Source organism: Hipposideros armiger, unplaced genomic scaffold, assembly GCF_001890085.2.
Source record: "Hipposideros armiger isolate ML-2016 unplaced genomic scaffold, ASM189008v1 scaffold_490, whole genome shotgun sequence".
Classification (NCBI taxonomy): domain Eukaryota; kingdom Metazoa; phylum Chordata; class Mammalia; order Chiroptera; family Hipposideridae; genus Hipposideros; species Hipposideros armiger.
This window is the reverse complement of record NW_017731840.1, coordinates 128,584-149,860: the sequence shown is the minus strand read 5'-3', so window position 1 is coordinate 149,860 and position 21,277 is coordinate 128,584.

The window sequence follows — 21,277 nt, the reverse complement described above, 5'->3', positions numbered from 1 at the left end:
GGTGCATAGATGTTTACTAGGGTTATGTCCTCTCGTTGAATTGATCCTGATATTATTATGTAGTGTCCTTCTTTCTCTTTTATTGTAGTCTTCATTTTAAAGTCTATTTTGTCTGAAATAAGTATTGCTGCTGCAGCTTTTTACTCATTTCCATTTGCATGAAATATCTTATTTCATCTCTTTACTTTCAGACTGTGTGTGTCTCTTGATCTGAGATGAGTCTCTTGTAAACAGCATATGCATGGGTCATGTTTTCTTATCCAATCAGCCATTCTATGTCTTTTGATTGAAGCATTCAATCCATTCACTTTTAAAGTGATTATTGATAGGTGCATATTTAATGCCATTTTGTTATTTGTATTTCTGATCTTCCTGTGTTAGCTTGTTTTCCCCTTTCTGCTGTTTAAAAAAGCCCTTTTAACATTTCCTGCAATGCTGGAAATGTTAAGGTAATGAATTCCTTAAGTTTATTCTTTTCTGAGAAGCTCTTTATCTCTCCTTCAATTTTAAGTGATAGCTGTGCTGGGTAGAGCAATCTTGGTTGTAGACCTCTTATTTTGCATCACTTTGAATATTTCCTGCCACTCCTTTCTGGCCTGCAGAGTTTGTGTAGAAAAGTCAGATTAGTCTTGTAGGAGTTCCCTTGTATGTAACCTTCTGTCTTTCTCTTGCTGCTTTTAGGATTCTGTGTTTGTCTTTAACCTTTGCCATATTTACTATGATGTGTCTTGGTGTGGATCTGTTTAGGTTCAGCTAGTTTGGAACTCTCTGTACTTCCTGGGCTTGTATGCTGATTTCCTTCACCAGGGTAGGGAAGTTCTCAGTCATTATTTATTCAAATATGATCTTGATCCCTTGCTTCTTCTCTTCTCCAGATGCGAATGTTGTTGTGCTTGATGTTGTCCCACAGGTCTCTTAAACTATTTTCATTGGTTTTTTTATTCTTTTTTCTTTTTGTTGTTCCAACTGGGTGATTTCTGCTATTTTGTCTTCTAAATCACTGATCTGATCCTCTGCTTTATCTAATCTACTGGTGATTCCTTCGAGTGTGTTCTTCATTTCAATTATTGTATTCTTTAGTTCTAACTGGTATTTTTTATTATTTCTGTATCCTTCTTTATGTTCTCCCTAATTTCCTTAAACATTCTTATCATCAGTGTTCTAAACTCTGTCTCTGAAAGGTTGGATACCTCTGTTTCATTTAGTTCCATTTCTAGAGGTTTCTTGTGATCTTTTACTTGGGACATGTTTCTTTGTTTCTTCATTCTGGCTGTCACTCTGATTGCTTTGATGTATTAGATCACCTAGAAAGAAAAAAAGGAGAAAAAAAAGAAAAAAGAAAAAAAGGTGGGGGTGGCTCTCTGCCTGCTTTAACCTGCAGACCACTTGCTCAGCAATAGAGAGACTGGACAACTCAGCACCAGCTGTTGGGGGGAAGGGCTCAGTGCATCATGTGCTGACCTCCCTCTAGACTTGAAGTGAGCTTTCCACAATTAGTTGCTGTGTGCTCTGGAACCGTGGTCTCCACCAAAAATCCTCACAGGTTGTTGCGGGCTGTCTGCTGCTGCAAAAAACCGTCTGTGGCCTGCGGAGGTAGGGGCTAGGGACCAGAGGCTCAGGGTGCCCCTGGAAATACAGCTCTAGATGGGTGGGGCAGGCCCTCAAGGCACCACAGGATGTGGTCAGTGGCCCCCACCAAGTCAGAGCAGCGTGCACACCTGCATTGGCAGCCAGCTTACAGAAACTCACCATGAAAGCCCTGGGCAAATCACACAGGCGCACAGCTCATGGCCCTACAGTCCCAGGAAAACCCCCAGTCTCAGCGTGTTCCAATCAGCCGCTCACAGATCAGGCCAAGCACCCCGACAGCCAATACCCACCCAGGCAACTATGCACACGCAGTGTGGAAATCGGGGACCTAAGGCAAGTCGTGCACTCCCAGGTCTCAATAAGCAGTCTGTTGAGTCAGAGCGCGCCTATCTGGCGTTTCCCTGGCTATGCAGCAGAAGCAGTGTGGAGGATGGGGATCCGAGGCCGCATACGCACCACGCATGTACGCACACACACACATGCACTCCTGCACCAATTCCAGCAGACCAATGCAGTCCCAGACCTGAGCCTCTGTGGGAGGGCCCAACCATGAAAATATGGCACCCTCCTGTGCACTACTCGTGTGCAAGCTCCACACCAGGGGAACAATGGTCCTAAAAACCTCCAGCTCCTGTGCCAAAGGCACTCAGTTCAGTCCTTCCTACAGGCTCCTGGGCCCTGCTCACACAGCTACTCCCTCCACGAGGAATTTGGTGAGTGCTCACCAGCAAGCGAGTCGGTTTGCCCGCTCCACTGGTTCTCCAGCTGCCCTCAGCCTCACCAAGTTAAGCAAAGAGAGTCCTCACTATTTTCTACTACCAGTTATTGCAGAACTCCTCTTCCCAACAAAGTAACTCTGAGGTGGTGAGCACAGTGTGGGGCCAGATGGTCTCTCTCCCAACTGGAGAAGCCTCCCCATCTCTGAGGTGTCCCTCACGGGGTTTGCCCTCTCTTGTCTCCACCGCTCCTACCAGACTCGATGTGTCCTCCTCTTTAAGTCTTTCATTTAGAGGTTCTGCTCATCTAGGATCCAGGGAACTTCCGAGGTTGAATATCTTATAAATTATTTGTAATTTTGGTGTGATCCTGGGAAACAGTCAGCACAGCGTCTGTCTATTCCACTATCTTACCAGAAGTCCTTTATTTTTTAGTATATAAATTTTTTTGCTTTCAATTGCATTTTGCAGTTCTCCAAATGGAAGTTGTCCACATCATGAAGTGTTAAATAAAATTTGTTTGTATCATCTAAATTGTCTTCTTTAATCATTTTAACAACATAGATATAAAGCCAGATTTCCTAAGATGTTTCCTTGGAATTTTCCAGAAGATTTATTCTCTCAAGACTTAGATTGCAGCAGTATTGACCCCATGGGTTAACAGACATAAGAGGGACATTTGCCAATGAATGTCCCATGAGAACCCATGAACTGAGGGGCAACTGCCCAGTTTGCTTCCACCTACATTTCCCCTGAGGAGAGTGAGTCTGTGTGGGAGGCAGTTGCCCAAGTCTCAATTCCAGAGCTCTGCTGCTTTTCTGAGTGCAGTTAAAGGGCAGCTATAGTGGAAAACTCAGCTCTACACCTCCATGAAAACCACAGCCTGAAGCTCCTGTCCGGTTCCATGGACAGAAGAGTATACTGGGTAGTCCATGTAATAAAGCCAATGACATACGTGTGAAGTAGATTAAGGAAGAGCAATGGCCAACAAAGTGAGTGAGTGAGTCTGTGAGCCAATCCTAATGGTGAATTTTAAGGAAATGCTGTGACGTATCCAGTTTAAAATCTGAATGGAATGCTGCAGTAATTTCAGAAACATGAGGCATTATTCATCACCAGGAGAGGAAAGACATTGATTTTCATGATGGAACAGACACTCCTACACCCCCGCTACCCCACCCTTTTTTCTTAGAATGATGCTTAGAAAATCTGGCATTGAAATAAAAGGCAAACCAAAGAAGAAATGGCAGGTGACAGACAGAGAAAATACTTTGTTAATAAAATCTTGATGCAATTCTGAGTCCTAATCCTCAGGGTGCATTTCCAATTTGTCTCAGAGAATAAAATCGAAGATGTATTAACAGATCAATGAATATTGGGGAAAAGGAGGTACTTGATCTAGACAGCCAGTTCCCAACATGGGCTGCAGTTTGGAATCCCTGATCCTGATCCCACCCCAGGAATTATTATTTGGCCTGGCATGCAGCTTGGTCATTGGGATTTTAATACTCCAGGTGATTCTGATGGGCAACCTGGGCCGAGGACCGCTGTCCATTGTTAACAGCCAGAGGACTGGGATCAGAGTCAGAGCTGTTGGATATTCAATTTCTCTATTCCTCAGTTCCTTCATTGTTATAAATGAGAATATTTACAAGGCTCAGCTCACATAACTATCACCAGGTGAAATAGGTTGACCTATGTGAAAGCACTTTAAAAACTGAAAAGCACTATGCAAGTAGTTGTGATGCAGAAATAATTCTCAATCCATCTCTACTGAATAAGTTATTTGACCAGACACCAGCCAGGTTACAATAAATTGACTGAGGCCTAATCTGGAGATCTAAATACATATTGCTTTATGTACTTGATAATTAGGGTGAAATTTTATAAAATATATGCTGAAAAATAACATAAAATGGCCTCCAAACTGTGTTTTTCCAAAGGCATGAAAATGAGGTACATCTAACAGAATGTCCTGTTTGTGTGAGTGTTCATGCTGAGGGAAGGGAAGGCAAGGCAAGGGAAGGGAGGGACAGGAATTCTTCTTTAAGTTAATAAATACCTAATACAATGTTGAAGGTTTTTGTTTTTCAATTCAGATACCTATTTTAAAATGTGTGTGCATTATTGGTTAACACACACAACTGATTTTGTTAATATGTGTGGATCTTTGTCCAAAGAGCCAAAAGTTTGCATTTAAGTTTATAATTATTAAAGAGCGGTTGTGTACATGGCATGAAGTGTTTTTCAAATATGAGAATGTGTCATGCTTAAAACCCTGTATGTTCACTGAACACCATCTTGTGCCCAAAAAAAAGACCCTAAGAAAATATGCATCAATTAATATTAGGATAGGATAAAGTCAGCCTTATAGTCAATTACTGGGGCAATATCAGAACCAATTTTCCAGAAATTACTAGATAATTGTTCTAAAAATGATTCTGACAGGGAAAATTATGTACATGGATGGATCTTGAGATTATTATGCTTAAGCGAAATAAGCCAGACAGAAAAAGTAGAGAACCATGTGATTTCACTGATATGTGGGACATAAAACTGAAAGCAACAAAGGAACAAGACAAACAAAGAAATAAAACTCATAGACATAGAAATAGTTTAGTGTTACCAAAGGGTAAGCAAGGAGGAGGATGATAGATAAGTGTAAATGGGATCAAATATTTGGTGATGGAAGGAGAACTGACTCTGGGTGGTGAACACACAATGTGATATATAGATGATATATTACAGAGTTGTACACTTGAAACCTATGTAACTTTACTAACCATTGACACCCAATAAACTTTAATTTAAAAAATTAAAAATAAAAGTAAAAATCTATATACAGATTAGTTCCAGAGAAGCTTCTCAGAAATGTGGTCCTGGTCACATGCACACATGCTGTGTGCTGCCTGACTTGACTCCTGACTCTCCCCCATCACATTGCACTTTTGAGTTTTGCTCTCATGGTACAGAAATATCATTATTTATTAAATGTGTTCAAAATAAGATACAAACAGCAAAAGAACAATTTTTCCCCTTCAAACATTTTTTTCCATGTTTCTCAGTTTCTGTCCAAATTGTTTTAACAAAAACTTTCAAAATCATCTGCAAATAATTGAAAAGATTGAGCCCTTCAGTGCTTGTTTTTCAAAATCTGTTGTTTTTCTCTTGCAAATTCAAAATCCCTGTTACCACACTGCAGATATACAGTGCCTTTCTCCAGAAAAGTCTACTGGCCAAGTAGAAATCCTTCTTTTCAGGCCCAGGAAGTAGTATTTTATGATTGAATTATTTTGAGCAACACAGCCCTGCGTGGTTTGTATTGCAGAGCTGCGATTTTCTAGCAGATGGCTTTGACACTGTTGTACTAAGACAGCTTTAGTTTTCCAGGCTCAATTAAAATCTTCATACTGTTTGCTTTGGGAGGAATTGTTGTACAAAGGGGCAAGAGCCATGCACAATAGCTTATCATTGGGGGAAAATATTCCATTAAGAAACTGGATTTCATTACGGCCTGTGCTGTGTAACCAGGCTACAGGCTTGGCTGCTACACGTGTTGCATCATTAGGATATTGCAAGTATCTGCTTTTTGTTCCCGTGGCTGCATGGCCAGAGCCCCACATCTGTGTGCATACATGTTGCAATTCATTACAATAACAGGGTTTGCTGCTGTTATGATTGAGATAAATCAGCTCTGCGGTCTGGGCAGCTGTCTTGATAATCATGGCTCCACCTCAAATCTGCTGCCTGGTTTTAAGTCATCTGCAATACAGTCTGACTGAAAAAGCAAACAGATACTATATTTTCTTAGACAGTTTTCTTCTAAAGTAGTTACTGTAGGCCAGGAATTTAACTAATGCCTATCCCTACAGTAATTCATTTAACACTCACAACATTGTTAGGGATTACAGCTTTCTCTTACCTGCCTTAGATAGATCAGGGATCGCTGTCCTCAGTTCAGTAATATGCCCAAGGCACCCCAGCAGGTACTCAGCTGAGTGGGCCCCAGAGCACCAGCTCTGAACAGCTGCTCTGAAACACTGCCCCCCGCCATGCTGGCTCCAGGTTGAGAGTTGGGATCCTCTACAGGTCATTAGTATAGTGGGTCCCAGAAGGGGGAAGGACCAGCTTGGTCATCTACTTTCTCTCCCACCCACCCACCTCTCTGCACCTTGGGCATAGACAGGTCTCTCTGCAAAGCTGAGGGGAGGCCAAACAACCCATGGTTTGTCCCTAATTAGGGATGATGGATGTACTTCTCTCTCTCCTTTCTTCTATCCATTTTTGTATTTTCTTCTACAACAGAGAATTTTAATTTTTTTCCCTGTAGGCCACACTTACACTGAATAATGTGTTCTTTACCTGAACTTCAAATTTAATTAGGTGTCCTGTATTTTTATTTGCTAACTGATCATTCTTACTAGATGCTAACCCTCCAATGTCATTAGATTCCTTACATTACAGGAAAAAGCCACAAATGTAGAAGACCTAGAGACTGCTGTTTTATCTCTTCTCCCTGGGGCAATTTTCCTTGGAGTTCCGCATCATGTCCAGCTCCTCACCCTGCTTATACGGTGGCCCCAAACTCTACTGGCCCCCTACTGTCATTCTGTCTCAACTCAGACGTCACCTCTTCATAAGGCTTTCCCCAAACAGCCCTGTCTTGCTTATTCTATGTAATCCTTCTTTATGGTCTGAAAGACCTGACTACAGCTATTTAATTTATGTGTTTGGTTATACTCAATCCCACCCCATTACAAGCAGGGATGTGGGGCCGGCCAGGTGGCGCAGTTGGTTAGAGCATGAGCTCTGAGCAGCAGGGTCACCAGTTCAACTCCCAAATGGGCCAGGGAGCTGTGCCCAAGCTGAGCTGCTGCTGAGCTGCCAACAGGTGGCCAGATGGCTCAGTTAGTGAGAGCACATGCTCTTAACAACAGGGTTGCTGGTTCAACTCCCGCATGGGATGGTGGGCTGTGCACCCCCACAACTAAATTGAAAGTGGTGAATGGACTTCGAGCTGAGCTTGCACCCTCCACAACTAAGATTGAAGGACAACTTGACTTGGAGCTGATGGGTCCTGGAAAAACACAATGTTCCTTTTCCCCAATTCCCCAATAAAATCTTAAAAAAAAACAAGCAGAGATATGGACGGTCTTGGGCACCAGGGCCCAAGACCACAACATTGCACATAGTTGACTTCCTGTTAGTAGTTGTATGAATGAGTGAGTGACTGGATCCTCCAAGGGCAGCTTGAGCTTTCCTTGACACAATAATGAGTCTCTGACACATGTTGCCTAGTGAGGTGATGGGCCAGCAGTCTTACCAATTTCCCCTTCTAGGTGAGAATTGCCTCTAGCCATGTCAAGCACTCGGACAGAGCACTAACACTGCACATTACTCTCCCTTTCAACTCCAAGGCCAATCTGCACCACTCCTCTGTCACAACAATTGTTTTGGGTTCTTTGCATGTCTATGTTATTTCCCTAGCCAGACTGAGTTTAGCAGAGACAAGTTCCCACTTTCCCAGCACTGCAAAGTGAACATCCAAAAAGTGCCAACTTCACAGTGGCGGGATTTGTTGTACAGATGCTCAAGCATTCAAATGCTCCTTGGTCTCTCTGTTTAGGCCAGGTTAACTGGAATCAAGCTATGGGGTCCTCAGGCAGACACTACACAGATACATGTGCAGACATGGCCAATCATGATGGAGCACTAATGCTTTACAAAACTTATATGTTGTGAGCCAGGTGGGAGAGCAGGAGTCAGAAGCTAGAGCTCTCATTGTCACCCAAGGTGACACAGAAAGTCCCAAAGTTTTACATGGGACATAATAATCAGAGAAAAGCAATGTAATTATTCTGTTTACCACATCTTCCAAAAATATGAATCCCTACTTTGTGCCAGCTGTTCTACCAATCACTAAAAATACAGATGAATGAGATGTGACCCTCACCTTGGGGCATTTGTGGTATTTTCCCTTTGTCCACACATGTATGTATCATTTTGAATGCCTGGAACCTAAAAGTTAGTCTTAATGAAGAACATTCTGCTTGGTTTGTGCTCCTTTTAAAAAATGAACTAGAACAAATGAGAGAAAGATTCAGAGAAAAGAAATTTATCATAATAATATAAGCAAGACTCTTTCAAACACCCGAATTCTCCAGAGGGGGAAAGGGCTTCTTTTGGGGAGGACGCATTTCCTTTATTGGGATGTGGTCAACCTTAGATGGGCTACCTCATAACAAGAAATTTGTGGAGAAAATTCCAAAACAATTAACATGGCTATCAGTTCTCTTTTATCCTAGGATTTGCAATATTCACTTGGTGATGATATTGCTCTTTTCAAAGTTTCTACAGAGACTGGTAAGGTAATACAAGGTGATTCTCTTAACATTTATCAATTAATTTGCAAAAACAGGACAGGAACTTGGAATCTTGGTTTTTCTGGGTGATCAAAGTCTTTATTCATTGATGCTGCACCTGGTAAAAAAAACACCATCCAGCATATTTCACCTCCACCAGTTCATCTCCTTGCCTTTCTCCACTCTTCCTCTGCTGTCTGGTACCTACACTATGGCACTCCATCACCTTCCAAACCATCCAATGCAATGCAAAACTCCACAGGAGCAGAGGACAGGCTAGAACTTGTTCCTACTAAAGCTCCTCTTCTCAGAGACACAAGCTCATCACAGGCAGATCTGTGATCACATTCCATGCTGGTGACACACATATTTGGAAGGATGTGTTCTTTTATGCACAAAAAAAATTGAATCTTGTCTCCACATCTGGAGCTAAGTAAGAAAATTACCTTAATTAAAAACAGCAGAATCCAGATTTATTATTCATCACATGGAGTGCTCTTCGTCTCTGAGGATCAAACCTGATATTCCAGAAAATCCATTTTCCACTGGCACTTGTACACTTGCCCACCCATGGTCTTCAGATGCATGGAGCCAAGGAGAAGAAACGTGTTCCTTACTTTTCAATATGGTCAAGAGATTTACAGTGTAATAAGAAACATAGGCCAATACAGCCAACTGAAAAGTAAATACAAAGTCAAATAGCTGCTTAAGCCATCTGTTCTTCCAAGCAAGTAGGTAGACTGTTTGCTCCCACGAGAAACACAGAGGATTTTCTCTAACTTGAGCTATGGTGTCCTCTAGGTTGTTTTTAGTTCCAGGTAGTAAAAACTATTGGCTGTGGAAAAGAGATAACAGAAATAAAATGATAGATCAATGGTACATGAAACCGAAGTGCTAAGAAATGGGTTGTTTTCCCCTAGCAAATAGGTCTAACCGAGAAAGGAGGAAACACACAAAGTGAATGGCCCAGTTATACCATGAGGTAGTCAGAAAGGCAGCAATAAGACTTGTCTATTTAGCAGCTCTCGTCATAGGCCAAATTCCCTCTGGGTCATTTATTTTAAATACAAGTTTTGACAATTAAGTTCGTGAACTTGTTGCAACAATGTTGCTAACCTTTTTTTGACATCAGAGGAATTATTCATTATGAATCTATACAAACTGAAGAAACAGTTAACCAAGTTTACTATTTGGAAGTGCTGAAAAGGATGCCTGAAAAAGTTAGATGACCTGAAATTTCACCAACGATTCGTGGTTCTTGCATCACGACAATGCACCAGCTCACACGGCACTGTCTGTGAGGGAGTTTTAGCCAGTAAACAAATAACTGTATTGGGACACCCTCCTTACTCACCTGATCTGGCCCCCAATGACTTCTTTCTTTTCCAAAAGATAAAGGAAATATTGAAAGGAAGACACTTTCATGACATTCAGCACATGAAGGGTAATACGACTAAAGCTCTGATAGCCATTCCAGAAAAAGAGTTCCAAAATTGCTTTGAATCATGGACTAGGTGCTGGCATCAGTACATAGTTTCCAAAGGGGAGTACTTCAAAGGTGACCATAGTGATATTCAGCAATGAGGTATGTAGCACTTTTTCTAGGATGAGTTCAAGAACTCCATTGTCAGACTTTGTACTACTAATAATAAAATGCTGGAATTCTCATTGCACATGAAATAAAATCTCCTTTATAGGTAAAGAAATGCTTCAAGGATGTGGTAGACCCTTACTGTATTGTCTTTGACCAGGATTTTCCTTCACTTGTTTTGTCTTAATTTGTGCAATCTTACTGGTTTCCGTCACCACCATAACCATGTCACAGACAACAACCCAATTCCTAACTTCTTGTCAAGGCTCCAGAACCCCAATTCTAGTGCTGAACTGAATTCTTCCACTTGTCCACTGGACATCCCTCATGGGAGTCCCATAGGCACCTGAAATTCCACATGCCCCCAACTCAACTCACTATCTTTTCCCCTAAGTGTGACCCTTCTCCTCTCTTCTCTGTTCTGGTCAATTCCACCCATGACCCCAGACATGAACTCAACTATCACCATAATGCTGATCCCTGGATCACCATGCTGCCAGAGCTATGATGGTCCCTATCAGCATTGACCACCTCACAGTGGTGTCCCTGGCTCCCCCATGCAGGTCTTCATCCTGGCTTCTCCCCTCATGCAGCACACATTCACACATGCACAGGTGAGCTCCTTTTGCTGGGATCCTGATCAGGCTTATCCAGGCTGAAGCCCATCTTGCCCTGCAGTCCTCTGCCAACCTAAGCCCAGCTCTGAGACTTCTGACAACTCACAAGATCCCTCCTGTCAATTTGTTTGAGTAGCGCCACCCCCAGCTCTGTACTTGCCCCTGACATGTATTCATGCATTTGTCCCAAATAACCACTGTCTATCCTGTGTGGCACACATTAGCACCGAATGCACTCTCCAACCATGCTGTTGCCCTCCTGGAAGCTTATTTGACCCCCCTCCCCCATTGCATGTTAAATTCAATCCAACTATTTTGGCAAGTAAGGCTCTTAAACACCTGAATCCACCAACCTGCCTTGTTCAATCGCATTGTCCAACACCTCCCTATCTTCCAATAAGAGTCTTCTTTCCTCAAATGAGCCTTGCACTTCCTTGTCTCCAGGCCATTTGTCACAAATGCTGACACCTTCATGACTTCCCACTGCTTCTCCCTCTGTTGTATTTCCGCAGAACTGGTGATTTAACTCTGCTAGCTCTTATTTTCATCTGTTTATAAGCAACTGTCCCCACCACTCCATCAACCTTCAGAATCTTGGGTTAAACACTGACTGAGTTAGCAGAATTGACTTGGTGCCAAGCTTAGAAAAGAGAGAACTTTTACATAGTTTTATTTGAATAGGAATCCTGAAACATCCTATGTGACAGATGAATTAAAACCCAACAAACACTTAAGTCTACATTTTTTAAGTTTTTCATTGATTTTTAAAATTCTAACTCAAGACCCTGTCTCAGCCCTATTATGGCCAGCAAATTAGAAAGGGAAAAAATGCAAGTCAGTGTCTCTTATTATGGTATCACCCAATAAAGTCTTCATGCAGATTTCTGACCCTGATGAAAAACTAGACCACATATTTATCTCTTCCCCTCTCCAATCCCATTGAAATAAGAGAAAAACTATGAAAATAATGCAAATGTGTAAAAGAATAAAACAGAAAATGTTCCCATCAGAGGACTAGAAACTCTGGGGTCAAGGAGAAGTACCATGAGGGAGGATTCCATTAAGGCACTGGGCCAAAAAAAAGAGCATGGCAGTACCCTGGTAGCATCCTCCTGCCCTCATGGATACAGGAATAAAAGAAAAGAGCCATCTACCTGGGAGAGCATTAACATCTCCTAATGCAATCTGCCCCCAGCCTATTACCTTCACCCCCGTGGGAAGGGGTCCTCAGTTCACCTGCCTCCCCCTTGCACATCATCCTCCTGCAAGGGAAAAATGAACTCCAGGTGAGGGACAGGTGGAGAGCTGGGCAGGGGAAACAACTCTGGCTTCACAACCGGTGCACTAATGTACAACCACTACCCAGTGTCTCCAATCTAGAACTTTCTTTATAAGTGTAAATGATAAATGGTCACCCCAGTTCAAGGAAAACCAACTGCCTAAAGGATACACAAGTGGACCAGCACCATAATTTCCCCTTGAGAAAACAGAGGTACTGCAGAAAACACAGAACTTAAAAATGTTGGTCAAATGGTGCAAAGTTTCAGTCATGTAGGATGGACAAGTTCTGGGAATCTAATACACAATATGGAAACAGTAGTTAGTAATACTGTGTTGTGTATCAGGAATTTGCTGAGAGTAGACCTTAATTGCTCTCGCCAGTAAATAAATAGATAGATGATAGATAGATAGATAGATGATAAATAAATAAGGTAACTATGTGAGGTGATAGGAGTGTTAATCAGCTTGATTATGATGAACATTTCACAATATATATGTATATCAAATCATCTAGTAGTACACCTTAAATATATGCACTGGTTTTTTTAGTATCAACATATTTTTTTAATTAAAGTTTATTGGGGTGACAACAGTTAGTAAAGTTACATATGTTTCAAGTGTACAATTCTGTAATACATCATCTATATATCACATTGTGTGTTCACCACCCAGAGTCAGTTCTCCTTCTATCACCATATATTTGATCCCGTTTACCCTCATCTACCACTCCCTTTCCCCTTTACCCTCTCATAACCACTAAACTATTGTCTGTGTCTATAAGTTTTTGTTTCTTCATTTGTTTGTCTTGTTCCTTTGTTGCTTTCAGTTTTATATCCCACATATCAGTGAAATCACATGGTTCTCGATTTTTTCTTTCTAACTTATTTCACTTAGCATTATAATCTCAAGATCCAGGGCCGGCCGAGTGGCGCGATGGTTAAGAACTCGCTTGGGATGCCAGAGGGCCCCGGTTCGGATCCCACATGTGAGGGCCAGTGACACTGCCCTCCACAGCTAAGATGCTGAACAACAGCTCAACCTGGAGCTGGGCTGCCATGAGTCGCCGGCGACGGCGTGGGCTGCAGTCCCTGTGGCAGTGGATTGACATGGGCTACCGTGTGTAGCCAGCAGCCAGCGTGAGCGGCCAGCAGCCGCAGTGAGCGGCCGTCCAGAAGCCGGCGACTGATCTGCCTCACCCGGGAAGAGCGCAATGATGGTGCCAACTTGGGCCAGTGAAGCAACATTCTCCACAACTAGATTGAAGAACAAAACGACAGCAACTTGTCTGTTCCCCTTTCCCCAATTCCCCAGCGCTGTTCCCATACCCCCAATTCCCCAATAAAAATCTTTAAAAAAAAAAAAAAAGATCCATCCATGTTGTTGCAAATGGCACTTTTTCATCTTTTCTTATGGCAAAATAGTATTCCATTGTGTATATATACCACAATTTCTTTATCCAGTCATCTATCAAAGAACACGGGTTGTTTCCATGTCTTGGCCACCATAAATAAAGCTGCAATGAACATCGGAGCACATATATCTTTATGGATAAATGTTTTCAGATTTTTGGGGTAGATACCCAGGAGAGGGATTACTGGGTCATATGGTAAATCTATTCTTAATTTTTTGAGAAACCTCCACACTGCCTTCCATAGCGGCTGTACCAATCAGTGTATATGAGGGTTCCTTTTCTCCACAGCCTCTCCACCACCTATTATTTTTCTTGTTGATAATATCCATTCTAACTGGTGTGAGGTGATATCTCATTGTGGTTTTTATTTGCATTTCTCTGATGATTATTGATGTTGAGCATCTTTTCGTATGTCTATTTGTCCTTTGTATGGCCTCTTTGGAGAAATGTCTATTCAGGTCTCTGCCAATTTTTTAATTGGATTGCTTGTTTTTCTGTTGTTGAGTTGTATGTGTTCCTTATATATTTCGAATATTAGCCCCTTACCAGAATCACTGTTTGCAAAAATCTTCTGCCATTCGGTTGATTGCCTCTTTATTTGTTGACAGCTTCTTTTGCTGTGCCAAAGCTTTCTAGTTGGATATAGTCCCATTCATTTATTTTAGTTTTTACTTCCCTTGCTTTTGAGGTCAAATTCATAAAATCTCCTTTGAACCCAAGGTCCATAAGTTTATTACCTATGTTTTCTTCTATGCAGTTTATTGTTTCAGGTCTTATGTTTAGGTCTTTGTTACATTTTGAGTTAATTTTGCTACACACTGACCAATAATAGTCTATCAATAGTTTCATTATTTTGCATGTGGCTTTTCAATCCTCCCAGCATCATTTATTGAAGAGGCTAAAAAAAATTCTTTTTGCAATTGCAACAAAAAGAATAAAATATCCAGGAATAAACTTAACCAAGGATGTGAATGGCCTATACACTGAAAACTATAAGACATTTTTTTAAAGAAATTGAAGATGAAACAAAGAAATGGAAAGACATTCCATGTACATGGATTGGAAGAATCAACATAGTTAAAATGGCCATATTACCCAAAGCAATATACAGATTTAATGCCCATCAAAATCCCAAAGGCATTTTTTAAAGAAATAGAACAAAAAATCATCAGATTTGTATTGAACAACTAAAGACCCTGAATAGCCAAAGCAATCCTAAGAAAAAAAAAACAGTGCTGGAAGTATCACACCCCCTGACTTCAGCTTGTACTACAGAGCAACAATAATCAAAACAGTATGGTATTAACAGAAAAACAGACACACCGACCAATGGAATAGAATTGAGAACCAGAAATAAACCCACATAAACATGGACAGATAATTTTCGGCAAAGGAGCCAAAACATAAAATGGAGAAAATGACAGCCTCTGCAATTTTTAGTTGTCAATTATACCTCAATAAAGCCGGGAGAGGGTTTATTTCAGTTAGCATCCTCAGAGAGATTCAAAGGTAATCATGTGGATTAACAAAGAAACTAGGCTGCTTCCTATCAGAGCTGACTAAGGAAAAGAAATACATAATGCCCTGATATAAAACTCAGAAGAAAGGCCAAGCAACACTGAAAACTAAAGGATAATACCTAAAACATCTAGAAAAAGTCAGAATTGAGACCAAGCATATCAGACATTATTACAAATGGGAAGGGATTATATTACCATATTACAAATATAAAGGTTTACAGATGGGGATCAGGGAGGGGGATGTGAGAGGATCCAAGATTATTTTGTTTATAATACCAACAAAAACTATATAAAAATATTGACACCTAATTATATGGATTATATCATTTTACAGATAAATATGTGCATCGTGTAAGCACTGACAAAAAACTACTGAAGTATCAATATTGCTAATGTAAAGCTCAGGGGAAAACATTAAATGAGAGAGAAAGGATTTCTTATTAATAGTAGTACTAGTCCCTCTGCTTGGAGGACCATCTCCACGGGTTTCCTTCGGCCTCCATCAATGTCCCCCCATCCCAGGGATAACTTACTGACCACCCACCACAGTCCATTTCTCCTTGATATTTTAATAGGTGCTCATTTGTTTCCTTCATAGCACCATTTAGAATTCTCCTAAATTAATATTTATTTACCTTGTTATTATTTCTTTCCATAACTATAAATATGTGAATCACAAAATGTAGAAACTTTATTTTTTAATTTGCCATTGTAGTTCTAGTGGAGTACCACAGTGCTTAGTACATAATAAGCATTTAATAAGTTTCTTTAAATAAATGCCAATATATAATATCACAAATCTTTAGATACCCAAAAATTCAAAATGTATTTTAAATAAAGACAAGTTTAACAAAACTACATGATCAACACAGAACCATCTCATACAACTTTGAAAATGATGCATCAGATAGAAATAAAACTAAAGATGTAAAATTTTGTAATACATTTAACAAATATTTACTTAATTCTTGTATGAATCAAATCCTGTTAGGTACATGGGGTAGAGCAGAGGATGAAATGGACAAGGTTACCTTAGTGAACTTAATAAAGGACTCCAGTTCTTAGCTAACACAGCTAACCACCAGATTAGATATATAAATGTATGCATATGGCAATGTGTATACTTGTGTGTTTTACTGTCTCCCAACAGATAATGCATACTCCATAATCTATCTTTGAAATACTGAAAAAAATTGATCATATTCTAGGCCCCCCAAAAAATCTTAATACACGTTTAAAATTTTAAATCATTCAGACTACTTTCTCTAACCACAATATAATAAAACCAGAAATAAATAACAGAAGAGCCAACAACGCTAAGCATTTGGACACTCAAATGGAAAGATAATTTAATTACAATTAGGATACTCCATACAGGAACTTATGGGGTTTGGTCAAGGTAATGCGTAGAGGAAATTTTACAGAATTTACTACATTTTAGAAGTAAAAATAATGAAATAAATGAATTAAGCATCTGAAAAAAAGATGAAGCAAAATAATAATAAAATAAACCAAATAAATATGAAAAATGTAAATCCAAAAATCTAAGAGATAAAAGGGGAAATTACTTAATGGACAAGAAAACTGAACAGCTGATTATTTTTAAAAAATAAAAATGAAGCAGACATCTTTAAGTCAGGCCACGAAAAAAGAAATCAAACACAAATAGCATTAAAAGTAAGAAAGGGTATATAAACACAGACACAGTGGAGACTAAGTATTCAATAATTATAAGGGAGCATGTGAATTCAACTCTATACAATAAGTGTGATTATGTAAATGAACTAGGCAATTTTCTAAGAAAGCAAATACAAACAAAATTAAGCCACAGGGATATTACAAGGCTCATATGTGCAGCTTATACCACCAAGACCCCTGTCTTGGTTACTGGACCCTGCCTGATACCCTTATCCCTGTGGCCTTCAGCTACCACTTCCAGTTCCTACAAAGACACCTCCCACAATAGATGCTAAGTGGCCCAGTGTCTGCTTCAAAGCTCAGACAGGTGCATCTGGTCTCAGAATTTTGGTTACATGGCCACACACTAGTTCAAAGAAGCTCCGTTACTTTCTTAAAAATTTTATTTTTCAATTACAGTTGACATACAATATTATATTAGTTTCAGATACACAACATAGTGGCTTGACATTTATATACCTTACAAAGTGATCCCCCGGATAACTCTGCCACTTTTTTGGTGGGAGATGGGCTTTGCTCGTGAAGGCAGAAAGGCTCTGTCTAAACACAGGAATGGGATGCAAAGACACATTGACCAGGGAAGACACAAGGCCACCGTTATGGTCATAAAAAGTCTTTATTGGAAAGTAAAGCAGATTTTAATGAGCATTTCAGCAACCTCATCTCAGTGCCCACAAAGCTAAAAATGGATATTCATCTACCCTCTCAAGTTCAGCACTACCCATGAAGGGTTTATTTCCAAATTTATATCTCACTCCTATTTCATTCAACACTTATTTACCCAGTGCCTGATATGAGCAAAGTGTGATTCCAACGGTTTATTTATATATCTCCCCCTAAATGTCTCTTATGGGTACCCCAAAGTCAATAAGCCCCAAATCTGACCACGACCTTCATTTACCCTTTGGTTAAATAAGGATAATGAGAACACCCATCTAACATAGTAGAGATTAGAAGGTTTGAATAATATAAGACATGAAGCACTGTGCCCAGATCATGATTAGGAATAAATAAACACTAGCAAAAAAAAATAATATATCATTATCTCTCCTTGCCTCCAAACTAAGCTTCCCATGACCCCCACATCACTGCAAATCCATTTGACTCAGATGTAGTTTTTGATCCCTCAAGACCCAACTCACATACCACGTGCTCTATGAGGAGCAGTGACTCCAGGTAGAATGAGCCCCTGAGGATCTCCACTGAGGCAGGCCCTCCCTGGCCACTCACATCACTCTCCATACTCCCCAGTCGTTGAGCTTCAGCCAAGCTGCCCTTTCTTCTGTTCCTTGAACACCCCAAGACAATCATGCCTCAGGGTTTTTGCTTTTGCAGTTTTCTACCTAGAAAGTTCTGCCTCAGATCTTCACCTGACGGGTCCTTATCATCCTTCAGATATCAGCTTATCTCTCCTGTCCTCTGAGAGAATTTCCCTAATCACTCTGAAATGCAACTCACTCTCCACCCCATGAAGCCCTCCTCTCCTCATTTCCCCATTTTATTTTCTTGGTATTATTGCCTGAAATGATTCTTCTCTGTTAATCTGGGTATGGTATATCTCTCGCCCTTAGAATGTAAGCTCAGTGATCTACGTGATCTCAGCCCCAGGGCCTCAATACATGGATGGATGGGTGGGTGGATAGATGGATGGACACATTCATGAATCAGGAAGCACTTCTGCTGTTTTGTTATAACATTTAAAATCTTCATAACTTTGCTAACAATTGTCACCCCCAATAAACTTTAATTGAAAAAAAAATCCTGAATGACTGTCTACTTAATGCCTGTTTTCCTTTAGAATATGAGTGCTGAAAGACAGAGACTGGATTCCTGTATATTCAGTGCCTAAAACTGCCACAAGCCTTCTGCTGACTTCAATTAACTTCTTTTTGTTACCCTACACTCTCACAACAATGATTCTGAAGTTCAACAGAGTATAATCACTGCTTACACCACTACCTCCACTTTTCCTGTTGCAGATTAAAGATGGCCACAATTCCTTTGACCTGCTTCCATTGAGAAGTCAGCTCTGGTTACCTTCCCCTTGAATCTGGGCTGGTCTTGATGATTTTCTTGAATAATAGACTATGACACTAGGGGACTCCAGGGACTTCTGAAGCTGGGTCATAAAGAGCCTTATAGCTCCCATGTAGCTCTATTAGAACACTCATTCTCAGAACCCAGTTGCCATGATAAGAGGCCACATTAAGAGTCTATGTTTAAGTACTCCAACCAACAACCCTAGGCTCAACTTTCAGCTAGGTGACTGAGCCATCCTTGATATCAAGACCAGGTGAGCCTTAAAATGAAAACAGCACCAACTAACATGTGACTGTAATCACCCAGCCAATCACAAAACAATGAGAGATAATCAGTTATTATTTTAAATCACCAAATTTTGGATAGTTTACTAGGCAGGAATGGCTAACGCAATACTCCCTAATCACTACCAAAGTAAAGGAGTAATGATGGATAGACTAGTATACATAGTAGACCAGAAAGAACATTGGGAACTGTGTTCTCAACTCTTAACTCTGCCACCAAGTAGTTGTGTGGGCTCAGTTAACTCATGTAACCAATCTGCCTCTAATTTTTACTGTGAGTTTAAGTAATCTTTCATTCTATGGACACATTTTTATAATTTGTTTTTATTAAACTTTCTTTTATAACTACTGTTATTTAATTCATATTGTATTATATGAAGGGATGAAAGATAAATGTCAGCAATATCACAATTTTACCTTGGATCAGTAAAGCCTAACAGACAATGAAAAAATGAGACACTAGAGTTTCATTTTCAAAGGTACATTTTTAAGATTTTTATTAAAAAGTAGCTAACAGACTTCCAGTAAGATGGAGGAATAGACAGACACTGTGCTGACTACCTCCCAGGATCACAACAAAATTACTAATAATTTATAAGATAGTCAACCTCAGAAGTTCCCTGGACCCTAGATGAACAGAACCTCTAAATGAAGGACTTAAAGAGGAGGCCACATCGAGTCCGGTAGGAGGGGTGGAGACGAGAGAGGGCGAACACCATGAGGGTCACCTCAGCGGTGGGGAGGTTTCACCGGTTGGGGGCGAGACCCTCTGGCCCCACACCGCGCTCACCACCCCAGAGTTACATTGCCGGCAAGAGGAGTTCTACGATAGCTAGAAGTAGAAAATAGGGAGGACTCTCTTTGCTCGGCTCTGTGAGGCTGGAGGCATCTGGAGAAACAGTGGAGCCGGCAAACCGAATTGCTCGCTGGTGAGCACTCACCCGGTTCCTGGTGGAGGGAGTGGCTTTGTGAGCGGGGCCCAGGAGGCTCCGAAAGGACTGAACTGAGTGCCTTTGGCGTGGGACCTGGAGGTTTGTGGAACCATTGTTCCCCTGGTGTGGACCTTGTGCGCGAGTGGGAGACAGGAGGCCGCCATTTTTTCAGGGCTGGGCCCTCCCACAGAGGCTCAGGTCTGGGACTACATTGGTCTGCTGGAATTGGCACAGGAGTGCATGTGTGCGTGCGTGCGCGCGCGCGTGTGCATGCAGCCTTGGATCACCACCCTCCATACTGTTTGTGCTGCGTAGCCAGGGAAACGCTGGGCAAACATGCTCTGACTACAACAGACCCGGAAGTGCACAACTCGCCTTAGGTCCCTGATTTCCGCACTGTGCATGCAGAGTTGTCTTGGTGGAAATTGGCTGTCGGGCTGTTCGGCCTGATCTTTGAATGGCTGATTGGGACAGGCTGAGACAGGGAGATTTCCTGGGAGTGTAGTGCAATGAGCTGTGCACCTGCGTGATTCAGCTGGGGCTTTCCAGGCGAATTTGTGTGGGTTGGCTGATGATGCAAGAGTGCATGCTGCTCTGACTTGGTGGGGGACACTGACCACACCCTGTAGTGCCTTGGGGGCCTGCCCTACCCACCGAGAGCTGTGTTGCCAGGGGCACCCTGAGCCCCTGGTACCCGGCTCCTACCTCTGCAGGCCACACAGGGTTTTTTGCAGGAGCACACAGACCGCAACAACCTGTGAGGATTTTTGGTGGTGAGCACAGTTTCAAAGCACACAGCAAATAATTGTGGGAAGCTTACTTCAAGTCTAGAGGGAGGTCGGCGCATGATGCACTGAGCCCTTCCCCCCAGCAGCTGGTGATGAGTTGCCCACAGTCTCTCTATTGATGAGCAAGTGGTTTGCAGTGCAGATTACAGTGGGCAGAGAGCCCCTCCTTTTTTTTTTCTATATCTTTTTCCTTTTTTTTTCCACCTTTCTCTCTCTTTTTTTTTTCTTTTTTCTTTTTACTTTTTTCTCTCTAGGTGATCTAGTACATCAAAGCAATCAGAGTGACAGCCAGAATGAAGAAACAAAGAAACATGTCCCAAATAAAAGATCAGAAGAAACCTCAAGAAATGCAACTAAATGAAACAGAGGTATCCAACCTTTCAGAGACAGAGTTTAGAACACTGATGAAAAGAATGTTTCAGGAACTTAAGGAGGACATAAAGAAGG